The sequence below is a fragment of the Lepeophtheirus salmonis genome, chromosome 13 (assembly GCF_016086655.4).
Source record: "Lepeophtheirus salmonis chromosome 13, UVic_Lsal_1.4, whole genome shotgun sequence".
Lineage (NCBI taxonomy): Eukaryota > Metazoa > Arthropoda > Copepoda > Siphonostomatoida > Caligidae > Lepeophtheirus > Lepeophtheirus salmonis.
Window position 1 is genome coordinate 16,580,967 of NC_052143.2, and position 15,666 is coordinate 16,596,632.

At 30.5% G+C, this 15,666-nt stretch overlaps 2 long non-coding RNA genes across 2 annotated transcripts; both read left to right on the forward strand.

The window, feature by feature from the left end:
• Positions 1–1,421: 1,421 nt before the first annotated feature.
• Positions 1,422–3,734, forward strand: LOC121128582 (uncharacterized). The gene is made up of 3 exons (XR_005868204.2): positions 1,422–2,138; positions 2,194–2,334; positions 3,589–3,734. It is a non-coding gene; the product is annotated as an uncharacterized lncRNA (long non-coding RNA).
• Positions 3,735–4,164: 430 nt separating this feature from the next.
• LOC139907069 (uncharacterized) lies at positions 4,165–7,125 on the forward strand. Its single transcript, XR_011783384.1, has 2 exons — positions 4,165–6,212; positions 6,483–7,125. It is a non-coding gene; the product is annotated as an uncharacterized lncRNA (long non-coding RNA).
• Positions 7,126–15,666: the final 8,541 nt, after the last annotated feature.

The following is a 15,666-nucleotide window of genomic DNA, read 5'->3' on the forward strand; positions in this document are numbered from 1 at the left end:
ACATTAGATAGTTTACTTCGGTAAAAGAGGGGAGGTTACTCTGTATATGTATATACAGTCACCGGAAATCTTGATACATTGTAAATAGCCAAGTAATTGAAGGCATAATTCTTAAGAGGGAGTTGGTAGGAGATAGTATCGTGTTATATGATATCTTTATTTGTCTATTTAATGAATGTATTACGTATCTAGGTATATGACAAATATAATAAAGTAATAAAAATGAACTTTTCTGATATGAAAGGATTTGTCTTTTGCTATTTCCTTATTTGCAAAAAATATTTATATCTTTAGGTTCTAAAAAATAATATGCCCTTAGAATTGGAACTCGATAGAGCTCAAATTTCAAATCGTAATACTTATATTATGAGACATAGAAATTGGACCCTTTAATTTTTTTATTTCTCGTTAGATATTTAGTAAAGTAGAAAATCAAGAGAAAAAAATTGTGTCAAATAAGTCTTTATAATACTAAATAATCGGACACAGACTTTAAAAAATGACTTCTTAAAACCATACGATGGCATTTGTCAATGCACCTAGTCACATAACGAATGATTATTGCATCACTGTTCTTTGAGGCATCACAAAAGTAAGGAAACATATACACAATCCAAGCTATAATCTAAAATTGAAACCGGAGACTCGTTGTCTGAGGATTTATTGTTTTGAAGTAACTAAGCCATGTATTGAACATGAATCAAAAATAAATTATCTTCTAAATATATACCAAATGCATAAATTAAATTATCTAGAGACCTCTGAGTATTCAGGGTTTCCAGTGACTCATTGATGTAAATTTAACACCAGTTATTACATATTAAGTTGAGTCATAAAGGCATTGCTAGCTTTCAGTATATGAGAGGTGGCTTAGTCCCAAAAATGATTAACACTGTTATATAAAATTTAACAATATACATAGATTTATTTTATATACAGGGTAGGGCAACAAAATATGGTCAGTTCATTAATGTTTATTTTCTCACTACTATGAAAAGCTTTAGTGATTATTTTTTGATATTATGTTTAATCTGTCCTTTTCACATTAAAAAATTATACTAATCATTCAGTCAGTTTATCATCATGAACGAGCAACAAGCAAAAATACGGCGTATCTCAGAACTCTTAGATACTGGAATTGATGTGATGAAGATTACGAATTAGCTTTCTTGTGCTTAGACACCCCATCTTGCCATACCTGAAGACCAACTATCCGGAGGGTTAATAAGTATGGACTCAGGACGGCGCCTCCTCTCCATGTCTTCCAAGTACCAAAAATTCTGCGCAGATAATTTTGTCTCAATTCTGGTCCATATAGATATATCCCCCTTCCTTACCAGATTTGAACACAATGGATTTTTGTATATGGGGCACTTTGGAGAGAGAAAATAACTGGACCTCAAACCCAATTATAGACTCACTGTCATAGTCACTGCATGGAAAACTTGTCATTGGAGTTTTTCATCAACTCCTACCTGGTCTTCAAGCTAGTGTAAAGTAATAAAAAATAAAAGTGTAATTGATAATGAAAGTAGCAATTTTTAGAATTTTTTTTTTGCAAAAACCTTGTCAACATGGTTCGTTAACATTTTTTTTGCCTATTTGTGAAAATATAAATTTTAGATGGATTTCTAAATGTGCGTTTTTCTGCCCTACCCTTTATATACAGACAGAAGTTGCCCGCGTTGCAGACTGAATAGAGAAGAATAGAAACAAAGAATGAAGGCGGAAGAGAAGATATAAAGGGAGGGATGTAGAAAGAGAAGAGGAAGAGAGAGATACGAGCTTAGAAAGAGAAAAAAGACTCTTTTACTCTTTACACTCTTTTACGAGGCATACTGTTTTAAACTGGACTAAAGCCATGGAATATGGCACTTTCACTCTTGAGAAGAAGGGTCATTCAAGACGTAGCCTCGACAACATCCCCTGTGTTCGTCACTTGATTTAGTCAACTCCTTGGCTGAGCACTCGACAAGTTGCAGAAGACCTTTATCCGTTACAAAAAACCGTCCATCGTATCCTGCCAGACGATTTAGGGTACAAATAGCTCTTGGTTATCTGGATAACCTACAAATTGTTGGATAAGATTAAGGCAGAAAAAGGGATAAACAGGATTTCTTGACCAGAAAAGGCACTTGGTACAAAAACAACCCCCCCCTCCGTCTTAAGCTTTAATGACCGTTTCCTGTTTAGAAAGATTGAACATCTGCTTTATAACAACCCTGAAAAGACTCTATCTGGTGTGTATCGACACTAAAGAAAGTTGGAGAAGAGAAGCTCTTGGATCAACTTAAAGTTACGATCCACAACGTAATAGCATCCTAGGGTGACTATGTAATATTATTGTATAGTTGTTATAGTGTTTTATTAAAAATTGAGTTTTTATGGAAAAAGTAAATTATTTATTAATCAACCTAACAGATTAAATCTTTTGTCTATAAGAAATATAATTGTTTCTTTTATTTGTGTATAGAATATGAGGAGAAACACTCAGTAAAATAATTATTAAATTAGTCTAAGTTGTATATAACGGAGAAACGTGCATAAAAAATTAGAAAATAGGAAATATATTTAATCTTTTTGTCATAATATATACTTAAGTTATTTTTATTTGTGTATATTATCCAGTCCATGGATGAATGAAAAATGACTAAGGATATAATTTACTTTGAATTACGTCATCTAATTATTTCAAAATTTCCTTGATAATAATTCTTTAATCATGATGTCAAAAAAGTGAAAAAAAAAAGAGTTAATAATGATAGTCTTAAAATTATTTTTTTATAATTATGTCTATATAATGATTCCTAAAAACTTTTATTTACCATTTGTGATCTGAATATAAGTAATATTTATTTTACTAATAAATGCGACAAATTCTATACATTCATAAAGAAAATAGCAATACATGGGGATAAAGTAGCTTGTACATTATTTTATAATTGTAGTCGCCTCTTTCAAGGAGTCTATAAATTCCAAACGAGCCATTTGGAGTCTGTTCCTCTTAGGGCAATTTTGCCCTTGGAACATATATTCAAAACCGTTGACGATGGATATCTAAGGATTGAGATGCTTTTTATGATATGGACAATACCTGATCATAAAAATTATTGAAGTTCATAGTGTATACATATAGGAAAAAAATATATTATCGAATTGTCCATAATACGTTGATTACAAATACTCTACTACTCTTGATAAATATCAGAGACACCAACAGAACCTGAGATGATTATAAAGATTTATAGGTGCTTTTATTATATTGGATGCATAATTTTTTGGCAAAAGGAACTTGTATATCAAATAAATGACTACTATCTTCTAATAGCACCTACAATAATTGTAAAATCACCTACTTTATACCTATTATTGATTTATTCTACTAATGTAACTTGAAGCCTTTAGCCCATTTGCATTTTCTCTATTTTCATGTTTTTCCTTGAACTGCTATGCTAACATAAGTGTATAGTTATTTGAATAACATAAAATATGTGTTGAACTTTAAAAAAAAGGAGTCCATAACTTTATTTAATCAAATCATATAATGATAAATTCATGAGGGAAAAAATATTCAAATATTTTTACTAGTTCCCTTCTAGCAGCACATGTGCATGGACGAGTCTCTGAATTTTAATCCCTACCTCAAATCACGGGATTATTTTTTTTTGCGAGATGGGATCAAAAACAATGCGGAATATCATTTGGTGTGTGGTGGTTGTCCCATCAAAAGTTTCACCCTCAATTTCAAGGTAAGACTGATAAATGGAAGGATAGCCAAGCATTTATTTACCCACCGAGTCCATTCTTTTCTTTTTTTTTACTTGGGACAGTTATTTCAAAAATAATAATAAACGCATTGGAAATGGTAAAAGCTCAGAAGTTGGATAGTGGTGCATCAATTGTTAAAAGGCGTTGTAGTAAACTGGAATTATATGGCTTCAATGGGAATCCCAAGAGAATCTTGGGAACCCTTTTAATTCTTATGAACATGGAAAGTAAATACTGCACTTCCTCTAACTTGAGAAATACCTAGAGGGAGGGAGAAGATGGCCAAGGGTTCAATATCAATGATAGATAATGTAAATGAGAATTCCTCATCCCAATGACAAATATATTTTAATAATTATAGAGTACAAGACGACCTCAGGATTGAGGAATGTCGATCAGGACTTGACCAGATACATTATAACTCTAACACATTCGATCCAAACGATTTGTTCATTTGGTTTGTCCATTGAGTCTCTGTCATTCATTGATTCACTTCTTCTCTTATTTAAACATTTTGTATCTTTCTAATTGACTTATTTTTTGTGTGGTTGTTATGATTTTTGTTACAATGAATCCTATGGTGATTCGAGCCAACTGTTGCAATAAATCAAATATTAATTAATCAACACTTAATCACTGTAATTTGTGCTTAATTATTAAACATTTTATATATTAAAATTGATGTTACATGGTATTGCAACATGAACCATTATCAAATATATATAAATATATTTTTTGGCAAAGTGGTCTTTTGGCACAGTTTCCATTCTGCAATGTGGTCATTTGGCAGTATAGTTTTCTGCAAAGTGTCTGTGCACGAAGTAACATACCTAGTCAACTCATATGGAGTTTACTTCCTTTCCTTATAAATTCAATTATATTCAAAACCTGATTGAACATTCGTGTGTGCTCATAAAAGATAGAGAGTAACCTTGAGAATTTGTTGCTGAGTTATAATTGTAACTCCTTATCGGACTCAGAGAAGAATTGAAGATCGACATCAAAGTAATTCTTGCCAATGTCCTTGTTTATTTTCTTCTCTCCTCCTCCCTTGTCAAACATTTTGAAACCTAATGTGCTCTCTTCCATAACAATCTTCAAACTGTCAGGGATTTTTAGTTTCTTTTACTTAACATGCCTAAAATACAAACTTGTTTCATCACTAAATATAGCTCTATATTTTATATTAAATAATATTTTTATTCAGGCAGTTGTATTATTTTGTCACAAGACGGTGCCCCTCTCTTTTGCTTTGTTTATAAACTAGTATAAGTAAACAAAGCTTATATTATTTTTAACTATATAGAGAGATGCAATTCTGAGTGTACCTAGTTAATGATATTTAAAAAGAACAAAACAGTTTCAATTTTATAAGCTACACAACATATAAAAAAGGGATGGTTCGATTAATAGAGTTCAAGTCAATAATAATAAATCTTACAAATAAATATTGTTATTATTTCCTAAGGTTATGAGATAATCATGGAGTTAAAAGTCGTGAGTGTTGAAATGAACATGATCAATATCGAAATATATGTAATTATGTATATCCTTTGCAGTGAATTGTGAAAGAGAATGGAAAAATTGTATGTAAAAAAATAAAACAAAAAGTCTTATAATCATGGTTCGTAACCGCAATGTTTTTTGCATAGGTATATTTTCTATCTCCTAAAGTATTTTTAAGGTTTTTTATTGCCTTTGTAAATAAAAGCAAAATATACAAATAATATAACCATACATAAATATTAAATCTATTCAATATTTTTTTTTCTCGATATTTAGCATTTAAAAGGATTGAATGATTTCTTCATCTAATTAAATAATACAAAATTTCAGTCTTGGGTGTTTATTATAACATAAAGTCTTGATTTTTTCAATCTAAAAGAATGTTCCACTTAGGAAATTTTGGCAATTTATTATTTCACCATGAGATACAATCAGAATTATGAATGAATTGAGTGAAACATCTGTTCTTTTGCAATTAAAAATCATTAATTCAACTTAAGAGCCATTTAGCAAGTAATAAATAAATTAAATATTTTTCAAAATATAGTATATTAATGTATTTTACATATTTTTGAACTAAGAAATAACAATGTAGACATTAATGAAATCTTGCAGGCATTTTGAATATAACATTGAACGCGTATACAGAGTCCAAGTATTTAGTGCTCTCTGATGCACGTTATATAAATATTTTCGATCTAAGAAATAACAATAAAATCGTGTTAATGAAATCTTGCTAGGGCTTTGTATCTAGATTAGAGCGTATGTAGCTACGGATAAGGCAGGTAACTACTATAACGACTAAATTACTCCTTTGCTCATCTGTCATAACGTCCTGATATACTTTTTTATCATGCTACTATTATTTTTATTTATTCTTGAAGAGATAGCAAACATACGTATTGAGTAAATACGTGTAAGTGTGCTTATGAAAAACGGTGAGTACCACTTGGGATTTTTTGGTTCGTAACTAATATATTTTTTACGCAATGTATCTCTTTTTGACGACGCCTAATAACTCTGGGTAATTCTGTGTACTTCCCCTCATCTTATATAAATCATTATATCGAATTATGAATTAAATTAACAATATTTTATTTTTTTTCAAATAATATATTATTTGTACATAACAAAAAAAAATGCTTAAAATCACACGACTAAACATCGTTTTTTTACAAAATAATACTTTATAATGAGAAATTTTTTAGTTGTAGATACTTCATAAAAACTAGCTAAAACCTTTGACCCTTAGTAGAAGCGAGGACTATGCTGACGGTTGATCATTGAGTATATCCGTAGAAAAAAAACAACGATCCCCTGTTCCCTAAACTTCTCCGAAAGATAAAATTATTTTCTGAGCAACTTATCGTGTCCTGTAGGCATCATGGACTTATTGAAACATACGGAGAGAGTACAAATAAGACTTTTGAAGTGATTAGTTAAAATTTGTTGAAGTGTTTTTTTGTATGAAGGGAATGACAACACTAACCAAACAGTCTTGAAGATCGATATTTGAAATGAAGCCTCCAAGGGCCCCACAGTCATTCTCACCACTTGGCTTACTTTGGGACATTGATAAAAAAAAAGGTTTTCTCCTCCTAGCCACAGAAGGAGCAACTTTTCATCTCTTTCAAAGATGAATTTGTGAAGAATAAAGAGTTCGCCATCTTGTAGCGGAATCATTTTCAAGACGTCCATAGGATTATATTTGGTGAAGGAAGCTTTGTTTTTGGAATATTTTTGAAAACACACACAATTTTTTTTTAATTGTAAAAAAATTTCAAAAATTAAATTTCTATTATAAAATTTTTTGAAAAAAATCAAATATTAAATTTTTCGGTAAAACAAAAATTCTTTTTTTTTTTATGGGGGCTACAAAACCCTCCAGCCCTCTCATGCAGACGCTTGTGATTTTCCCTTTTGAATTATGAATGGGTTTCTGAAAAGTTAACTAAATTGACTTATAAGTTGACCTGTGCCATTTTCCATTATAAATAAATACAAAATAACAATCCTATCAATTATAATTAATACTATTGAAGAAAACTTTCTTCTCCATAAGAAGTTTTAATCATATATTACTCCAAAAAGAGTTGAATATATGTATGTACATATATTCAACTACTCTTTCTAATGGTAGGTAATACAATTATGTAGTCAACCTTCCCTGAGGAAAACATTGAATATCTCAAATATATATATTTGATAAATTTATATAATTTACCATTTATGCTTGTTCTCTATATATTTTGCAAATCAATTATCCATATATATATTTATGTAAATTACATAGAACAAGTACAGGGTCCCCAGGTTTTGGAATTTTTTTGAAACATTCAAAAATTAAAATTATTATTTTTTCAAAACCCAAATCTATTCAAATAAATTTCAAAAATCCAGATCTATTAAAACAAAAATAAAAAATCTACCGATCCTAAAAAATGATAATTTTACGAAAATTCAAAAATTAAATTTTTTTAGAAAAACATTCATAAGTTTTTTATGTAATAATATTGTTGAATAAAATGTATTGATTCACCAAAAAAACTATTTGCATTTTTTGTCAAGCGTATTGGACTCTGTGACTTAGACATAACCTTTTGATTATGTGAAATAGGTTGAACGTTGTGACTATATAAGTGTGTTCAGTATTTGTTGTCCAATATATTGGACATAATGACTCAATTTTCATTAATATTTCATTTTTGGTCCAATAAGTTGGACAAGATGGCTCAAAATTTTTATTGATTGTCTTTGCAATGATTTCTTTTCTTGCCAAGGTAAAACAACTCTTGTATATGAAGATTTGAAAATTTATGGGGTTGGTTAAGTTGTTGGCCTACTGCTCTGCAATGTAATCCCACCAGGCTGTAATTTCAAATTAGCATTCGATATCACTCTCACTTATTCACCTTTTGAAGAGCAGATACATTTTCTACGCTGGAACCATCAGAAGTACCAGAATTGGAATGTGGCCATTGATGATTGATAAAGAATTGAGAAAGAAAGGCCTTCGAAGTTATGATTACAGATCATATAAAGATGGTGTTATCGTTTTTCGTTGGTATGAAAAGAAAACTGTGACATTAGCATGCTGTAATGTGATGGGATAAAGTTTCAAAAATTTATGTTGATTTTCCATAACCTCAAATATTGAAAGATTATAACAACAAGATGGGCGGTGTCTCGACTTGATAATAAAGGACATTGGCCATATTTCTTGGAATATAAAAATGTTTTTCAATGTACCAAATTGAAATTCTTATCAAAAATCAAATACAAGAAACTATTATGTTTGAAGAGAGCTTTGTAAATTACCATAAATAGTTCAAAAATATCAATTTGAGTCACGATGTCTAATATATTGGACATCCATTTTTGGACAAATTACTGAAATTTTGAAATTATTTTCGAGGTTTGATTTATTTATTAGGGAAAATAAAGCTTTGAAAGGAAATTCATAGTATTTTTATCCCGGTACTAAAAGGGTTATAAATAAACAAAAAAATATAATGAAAAAAATCCCCGGGTTTTAACATATCAGTTTTGTACATTCAGTGTATGGATAACGGGAGACGTCACCTAGCTAATATGATTACAAAAACAACATTTTAAATGTGTACAATCATTATGAAAGAAAAATAAAAAAATTTTGATTTCTTAAACTTCTTCTTGCCTCTTGACGCACCCTGTACAAAGATAGAAATAATAAAAAAAATAACCCACTATACAACTATGTTGAAATAATGTCCTTATGCATTACTTTTATAATGTAAGGACTACTAGACAGAATAATTGGAGACAGTATTGAGTTAGCTGTTGACTGTAGTCGTTTTAATTCATTGCTTATTATTATATTTGACATAATAGAGTCGAAAAAATAGAAAAAAAAACAAATCAATGAAGGAAAAATATTAAATAAAGAGAATGTGAGGACTGCAGGCAACACCTGTCTCAATTATATCTCCCCTACTTCTCTTTAGCAGACCTTGGATTGCATAAGTGAAAAATTTGTATGTAAGTGTATTTTTGTACTTAATATGAAAACATATTAAGATAAAATATGTGCAAAGTACATAGAGTTGAGATCGAAATTCAATCCATAGATTAAAATTCAAACCCTAGACTGAAGTTTTTTTTTTGTTGTAAATACCCCTCATTTTTCTTCCCAAAAACATTGCATACCTTGCAATAGTTGAGATAATAACAGCTCTTATCTCTTCAGCAGCTTTGTCAAAAAAAAATTAATCCAAAATCTTACTTAGAATTTTATCTTTTAATCATTAAATATAGTACTTTGTGGTAATCTAAACGTGGTTGAACAAAGAAATAACGCAATATGTGGCAGGAGCCTAATTTCATCATTATTTCAACAGAAAACAACCATTTAATACATTTTATAGTAATAATCATTACATCATTTTATTTAAAATTTCAAAGAGAGCATCATTTAAGCCAAAAATAAACAGTATCGACTTATAAACCACATTTATTTTTAAACAATGGCGAAATATCCTTGAGGCAAAATGGCTTTAAGGCCTATTGTCCTAAATTGAAAGAGTTTAGAAAAATATATATATAGACAAAGTAGTAGAAAGTGAGAATACCAAACACTGTATTTACCAGGGAGGCAAACATTGTGTCGACTCTTTTTAAGTAGTACATAAGTCATGACAAATGTTTTCATTTGTTCATCTCAGTGCAATTTTCTCTCTTCTTTTTTGTATTGCATCATATTTACCAATACCAATTTCCCTCACTTTAATACAAAGTTTAATTATGTGTATTTACATCAATTACAAAAATATGAAAAATATTAATTATATACTTCAACTCTGTGGTTATGAAACTAGAGACTACGATGACTATAGTTTTGTGCAAGCCACATATGATTTGGCAATTATCAAGTTACATTTGTTCTAGGGAGAAATTTCTCTTTTTATATACTTGATAAGGCTACTCAACTAGCAGGCTGTGGTTTCATCTAGACCTTCTCAGCGTTTTAGTAGATTCTCAGGCTGCAGGAAAAGGAAATTTAAATAAATACATAAAATAACTGGTGCAAATTTATAACCCTCAGTTGTTTTGTTGGATAATCGGAAGATTTAACCCTGGAATTTTCGGCCTGCGGAAGTTTTAGCCTGGGAACTTTGGTCCTCATATATATATTATAGGATAACTGTTTATTTGCCCTTAAATTGGGCCTTCCTTCACTGAAAGTCCTTTGTATTTTTTTTACAAGGAGTAACTTCGAATGAGGGGATTTCAATTCAATTTGGATGAATATTATTCATATTAAATGAATATTGTTTGTTATTATGATGCATTAGAACTGTTTTTTACTGGTCTACTTTAGATGCAAGAAAGTAGAAAGTAAAAACACAAACAAATAAATTTAAATAACACAGTCATGCTGCTACTTGAACTTTTAAGAACTTTGTGACTCTTTACACTGTAAGGAATTGAAAAAATTTATGTTAGTCAAGTGAATCTAAAAATGCATTATAAAGGACTTAAAGTGAATGGGGACCCATTTTAAACTTTAACTTATATGTGAAAAGATATCCTTTTCGAATAATATAAATGTGAGGGTGAAGGTTCCAACGAGAAAATTCCCAGAGAAACAAATCCTGTGGTGAAACATCCTAGAACCGTTTTTTTGAAACTTATTTGGTAAAAACAAACAGTAAATATAAAATTCATAAAATAATATTATATTATATGAGTTTCAACAATTCTCAGACATGTACTTGGAGCGTGAAAATTCCACAGATGTGACTTTACAGAGTCATAGCTCGGTTTCGACTTAAACTTATTGCAAATCTTAATGCATTAAATTTTTTTCTCTAGTTTGATATAAACAAAAACTACAACAGCTTGCTGTAACCATTGAAAATGGAGACTCTTCTTACAAAAATTGTAGAGCAGATTGAGGTAGTTGATTAGCTCGAGAGGTTCAGGGTGAACGTCAAGGCCAAATTCAAGGTTAATGACATGTTGAGTAATAAGAACACGATTTTCTGGGATAAATACAGATAAAGGAGAGCAAAAAAAAGATGAACAGCAGCCAAGATCAAGGTGGCCCTAGTTCTAACTGAAGCCAACCCTTCAACGTCAACCAAGAAGCTTTCATGGGAGCTGGCAGTTCTTAACAAGGCCATGAGGAATTGCTAAAGTAGACTTTAGTCACAAGTTAGTTTCCTGAAAAAAAGAAAAAAACCCTAGACGGAATTCTCACGCACATGGTTCACGACATGACGTATTTGGGAATAAACTTTCTATTTAAAAAAATCTATATATAAGATTTCCTTCAATCCTTAACATTCAATTTATTTTGTAAAATGTTATTTATTTGTAGGAGCCGAAATGTGACAAAAAATATATTTGGAAACAAGATTGCCACTGCCGTCCTTCCAAAATATACCATGGTATTCTATCTCCTACAAGCAAGACATTAATTGTGAATTGCCATACACGTGGTGTCGTGTAACATCCGATCGTAGAAGGAAACTCAACTTTATTATGAGTTCTCAATTTTTTCACATGATTTCTAGTAATAAAAATTGTAGATATATATGTACATATATTGATACATTTATAAATGTACCTTGGCTCATAACACCTGATGAATCCTGAACTAAAACCTAAGAATTAAGTAACAAGGAAAATTACTGGGTCTGGATTTTGATTTAAAGTTTCAGTTGTATCTCTACGGCCTTAGTTTGAAGAAAAAACCCGACCCGTTACTTGGTTATCCGTTTTTAAATCCCCAAAGAATCGGTATTCATCCCTCCCCCCCCAAAAAAAAAAGAAAGAAAATTATTAGGCCTTATTTACATTCAAATAAGGAAAAGCTCCAGAGCCCCAGATTTACGTAATTCAGTATTAAGATACTCATTTTTCTCCATGTTTTTAAAAATGGAATATTGATACGAAATACTATGTAATGACAGTAAAGTGACTCCATTAAATAAGTTTAACAAATTTAATGAAACTATACGGAAAATAATTATAGTCATTTACAGGGTGTGGTAACATAATTTACTTTTTTATCAAGCGTGGCAGTCACACTGTAGAAGAAGTATCAGGGTTTCATTTTAAAAGGGGGGATTCTAAAGTTTTTTGTAAATTCAGTGAGTTGCTATCATTGTTGAAGTAGTGTGGAACGTACAGATTGCGTGTAAAATTTTGCAAAATTACAAAAAATAAAAGAAAATAATAATAATAAGACTTGACAGAATATTGTATAAAATTAAAGTTAGTTAAATATGGCTTCTGAGTTTTTATTGGTGTGATTTATGAAGATCAGTAAAATGCTTTCATTTCTAATATACAAAAAAAATGATATAGTTAAGTTATACGACGTGTCAAGAAGTGCTATAGGTCTATAGTTGACGAGGATGAGAGGTTCTTCTCTTTCAGGAATAAGTGTAATGATACAGCTATTCATGAACTGAGGCACAACTCCAGTTTGAAAAATTTCATCGTAGACTTTTTTCAAGACTTTGGATATTGGCTTATGGAAGGTTTGATAAAATTCAAATGGGAAACCCGATGGACCAGGAGATTTAAACTTTTTCTCGTAATCTACAACATATTTACTTATTTAATGTTGTGAGATTGGGACGTTCATAACTGTTCTTCATTTTTTTATTTTCATCTTTGTTATGGAGACTTTAAAAATATTTTTCAAGCATGAATAATTTTTGTAAGAGGACAATGGTGTAACCTTATTTACGCTATTCAGATTGAATGTTTTTAAAAAAAATGTAAGCCTACCATTGTTGTCTGTTGAAAAATGAAGATTTTTTTTTCTTTTTGAGTCGTTACTCGGTGCATTTGTTTGTTGATGTTCTGTATAGATGCTTAATAAAAAAAATAACCTTTCACTTCCATCCAAATATAATATTTTTCTTATTCGGTCAAATACTTGAATATATTACAGGGTTGGGCAGGAGAACCTGAAGTTTTAATAAAATGTTAATTTTCTCAAAAATATACTTAGGATTAGTGATCATTTTTTGACATTCTGGTTCAACAATCTTAAATAAACGTTTTATCATCTCGTGAGCATGAGTGAGCCAAAATGGAGCTCATCTCAATTCTCCTACTAGGTGAAGTTGAGGGGACGAGTATATTGGACACTGTGAAGGGCTCCAGAAGTCTAACTTTTAAGCTAGACAAGATTAAGAATGATGGAGAAGACTTATCCAGTAAAACAGAAAATGGAAGGAACAATTTAAAGAAAGATCCGGAGTTCAAGTCTAGCTTTGACATAAAGAAAGTGAGGGCCCCCAAATCGATGAATCACCTCGCCAACATCTTCTTCGTGGCTTCTAGGACCATCTAAAGGCACGTGAAAAATGACTTTGGATTGTCTTCATATATGAAGTTCACACTCCATGTTCTAAAAGAGGTCATGAAGGCCAGGAAGCTCGAGAGTCCACATTTTTCTGCCCAATCCTGTATGTAAATGATTTTTATTTTCCAACCTTGAGATGTACCTATTTTAAAAAGTGAAAAAAAAGAAAAAAAAAAGAAGCTACGTTTAGATTTTTTTTTTTTTTAATATTATTAATTAACGATTCTTTGAAACTATATCCGTTTCTTTACATTTCATTTAGAAGATCTATGACTTTTTTCATTGGCAAAATGACATTACTGTTTGATATTTTTCATACGTAATTCGTATATACTGTTGCTGAGTGCTATATTTGTGACTTCGAAGCAAATGAAGATAATAAGTTCCAGATATCGTATTTTATAATTCAAAGTTCTTGGTACATTATACCCTTAATCCTTCAAATGATACAAAATTGTTCATGAATTCATATTTAATATAAATGACCATCCCTATAAATAAAGATTTACTTGTTTAATTTATGTAGGAAAGGTTGAGAGATACTATGAAGACAGTAAAGTAAAGAATATTTCACATATACTAGAGCCCTAAGCCCAGGATTCCAAAACTAATTCTTTTTTTCTAGATGTATTGAGCTCATTCAGTATTTGTAGTGTTTTATTTTGATATTTACTTGTGCAAAGTTAATAAAATAGAACACATTATAAAGTTTCTTTAATTTTTGGGTAAACGTTTTTACCCTAGTTCACTAACTTTATTAAAATGGATGTTGACTAACAAAAGGTTAAAGAATATAATAGAAAAAATTGGATTTGAATCATGAATTTTTCATATTTTTTTTGTACATACGCGGGCATAAATAAATACATGTTCCCTTAAAAAATGTACATCAAGGATTTAATTTTGTGAACAATTGAAAAGCTTTGAAAAATATTTTTGTAACGGACACTTATTGTTAGTATAATATTATTTTTTAACAAAATATTAGACAACAAAATACTGAGTTGTGGATTCACAACTTGCAATACCTTGACTAAATTTCGAAAAACGTAATTTTTTTGCCGTCAAATAGAGACAACCCACAAACAGTTTGTGATATGGGGGAATACTATAACACATGGTATGAAAAGTCCCTGGCGTCACACAAAGATGACGCCATTTTATCATATCTAAAAAAATAGATCAAAAACAATTTCGCGTTTTAATTTTACAGTACTTCTTGATGAAAAAAAAATACATTTCAAGCTATGTAAATAGGGATATGAAAACTTTGTTCCATAAAGTGAATAATAATAAAAAATATATAATAATTTATTATTTTGCCAATTTTGAATAAAAAAAATCATGTTTTCTTTGTTAACCCAGGAACTTATATATGTATATATAATAGCTATATTTTTTATTTAATATGTTCACCTTTACAGACAATAAGAGCCTCAATACGCCATCGAACATATTGAAAGCTATATACAAGCTTGTGGCCTGTTCAAGTTCAGCCGTTCTATCGGTTCCGATCTCGGTTCTTTCACTTCAAAGGTTTTGATCTCGGTTCCGGTCTTCGTTCTAGATTCTTCTTTATACAGGCTCAGTTTGGTAACAGGAACTTAAAAACATGGGTACCGGTTGAAAATTCGGTCCCAAAAAATGATATTTGATGTAAACAGGATCACAGCTATCTTATACACTGATATTGCCCCAAATTTCTCTCGGGGGACCCGAAAACCAAGGTTGCTTAATACAATGGAATATGGAGAATTGAGGATTGCTTTGAGTCTACACATAGTACACATGTTTCGTATAAAGGGGATCTCAGCTAATAATGTATTAGTGAAGGGAGCCTTGCCATAGTTAAGTTTGGGAAACCCTTCCTTAAGAAATGTTATAGTTATCATTTTTAGTGGCCTGACAAGTTTATTAGTGGACCTGGATCCAGAATGTATCCGACCCCTTTCCTCTTTTATTTACAGCGTCTGTTGTAAGTTTTGGTTCTTCTTTGTTGTATGGGGCTTGAACTTACTTCATGATCTAGT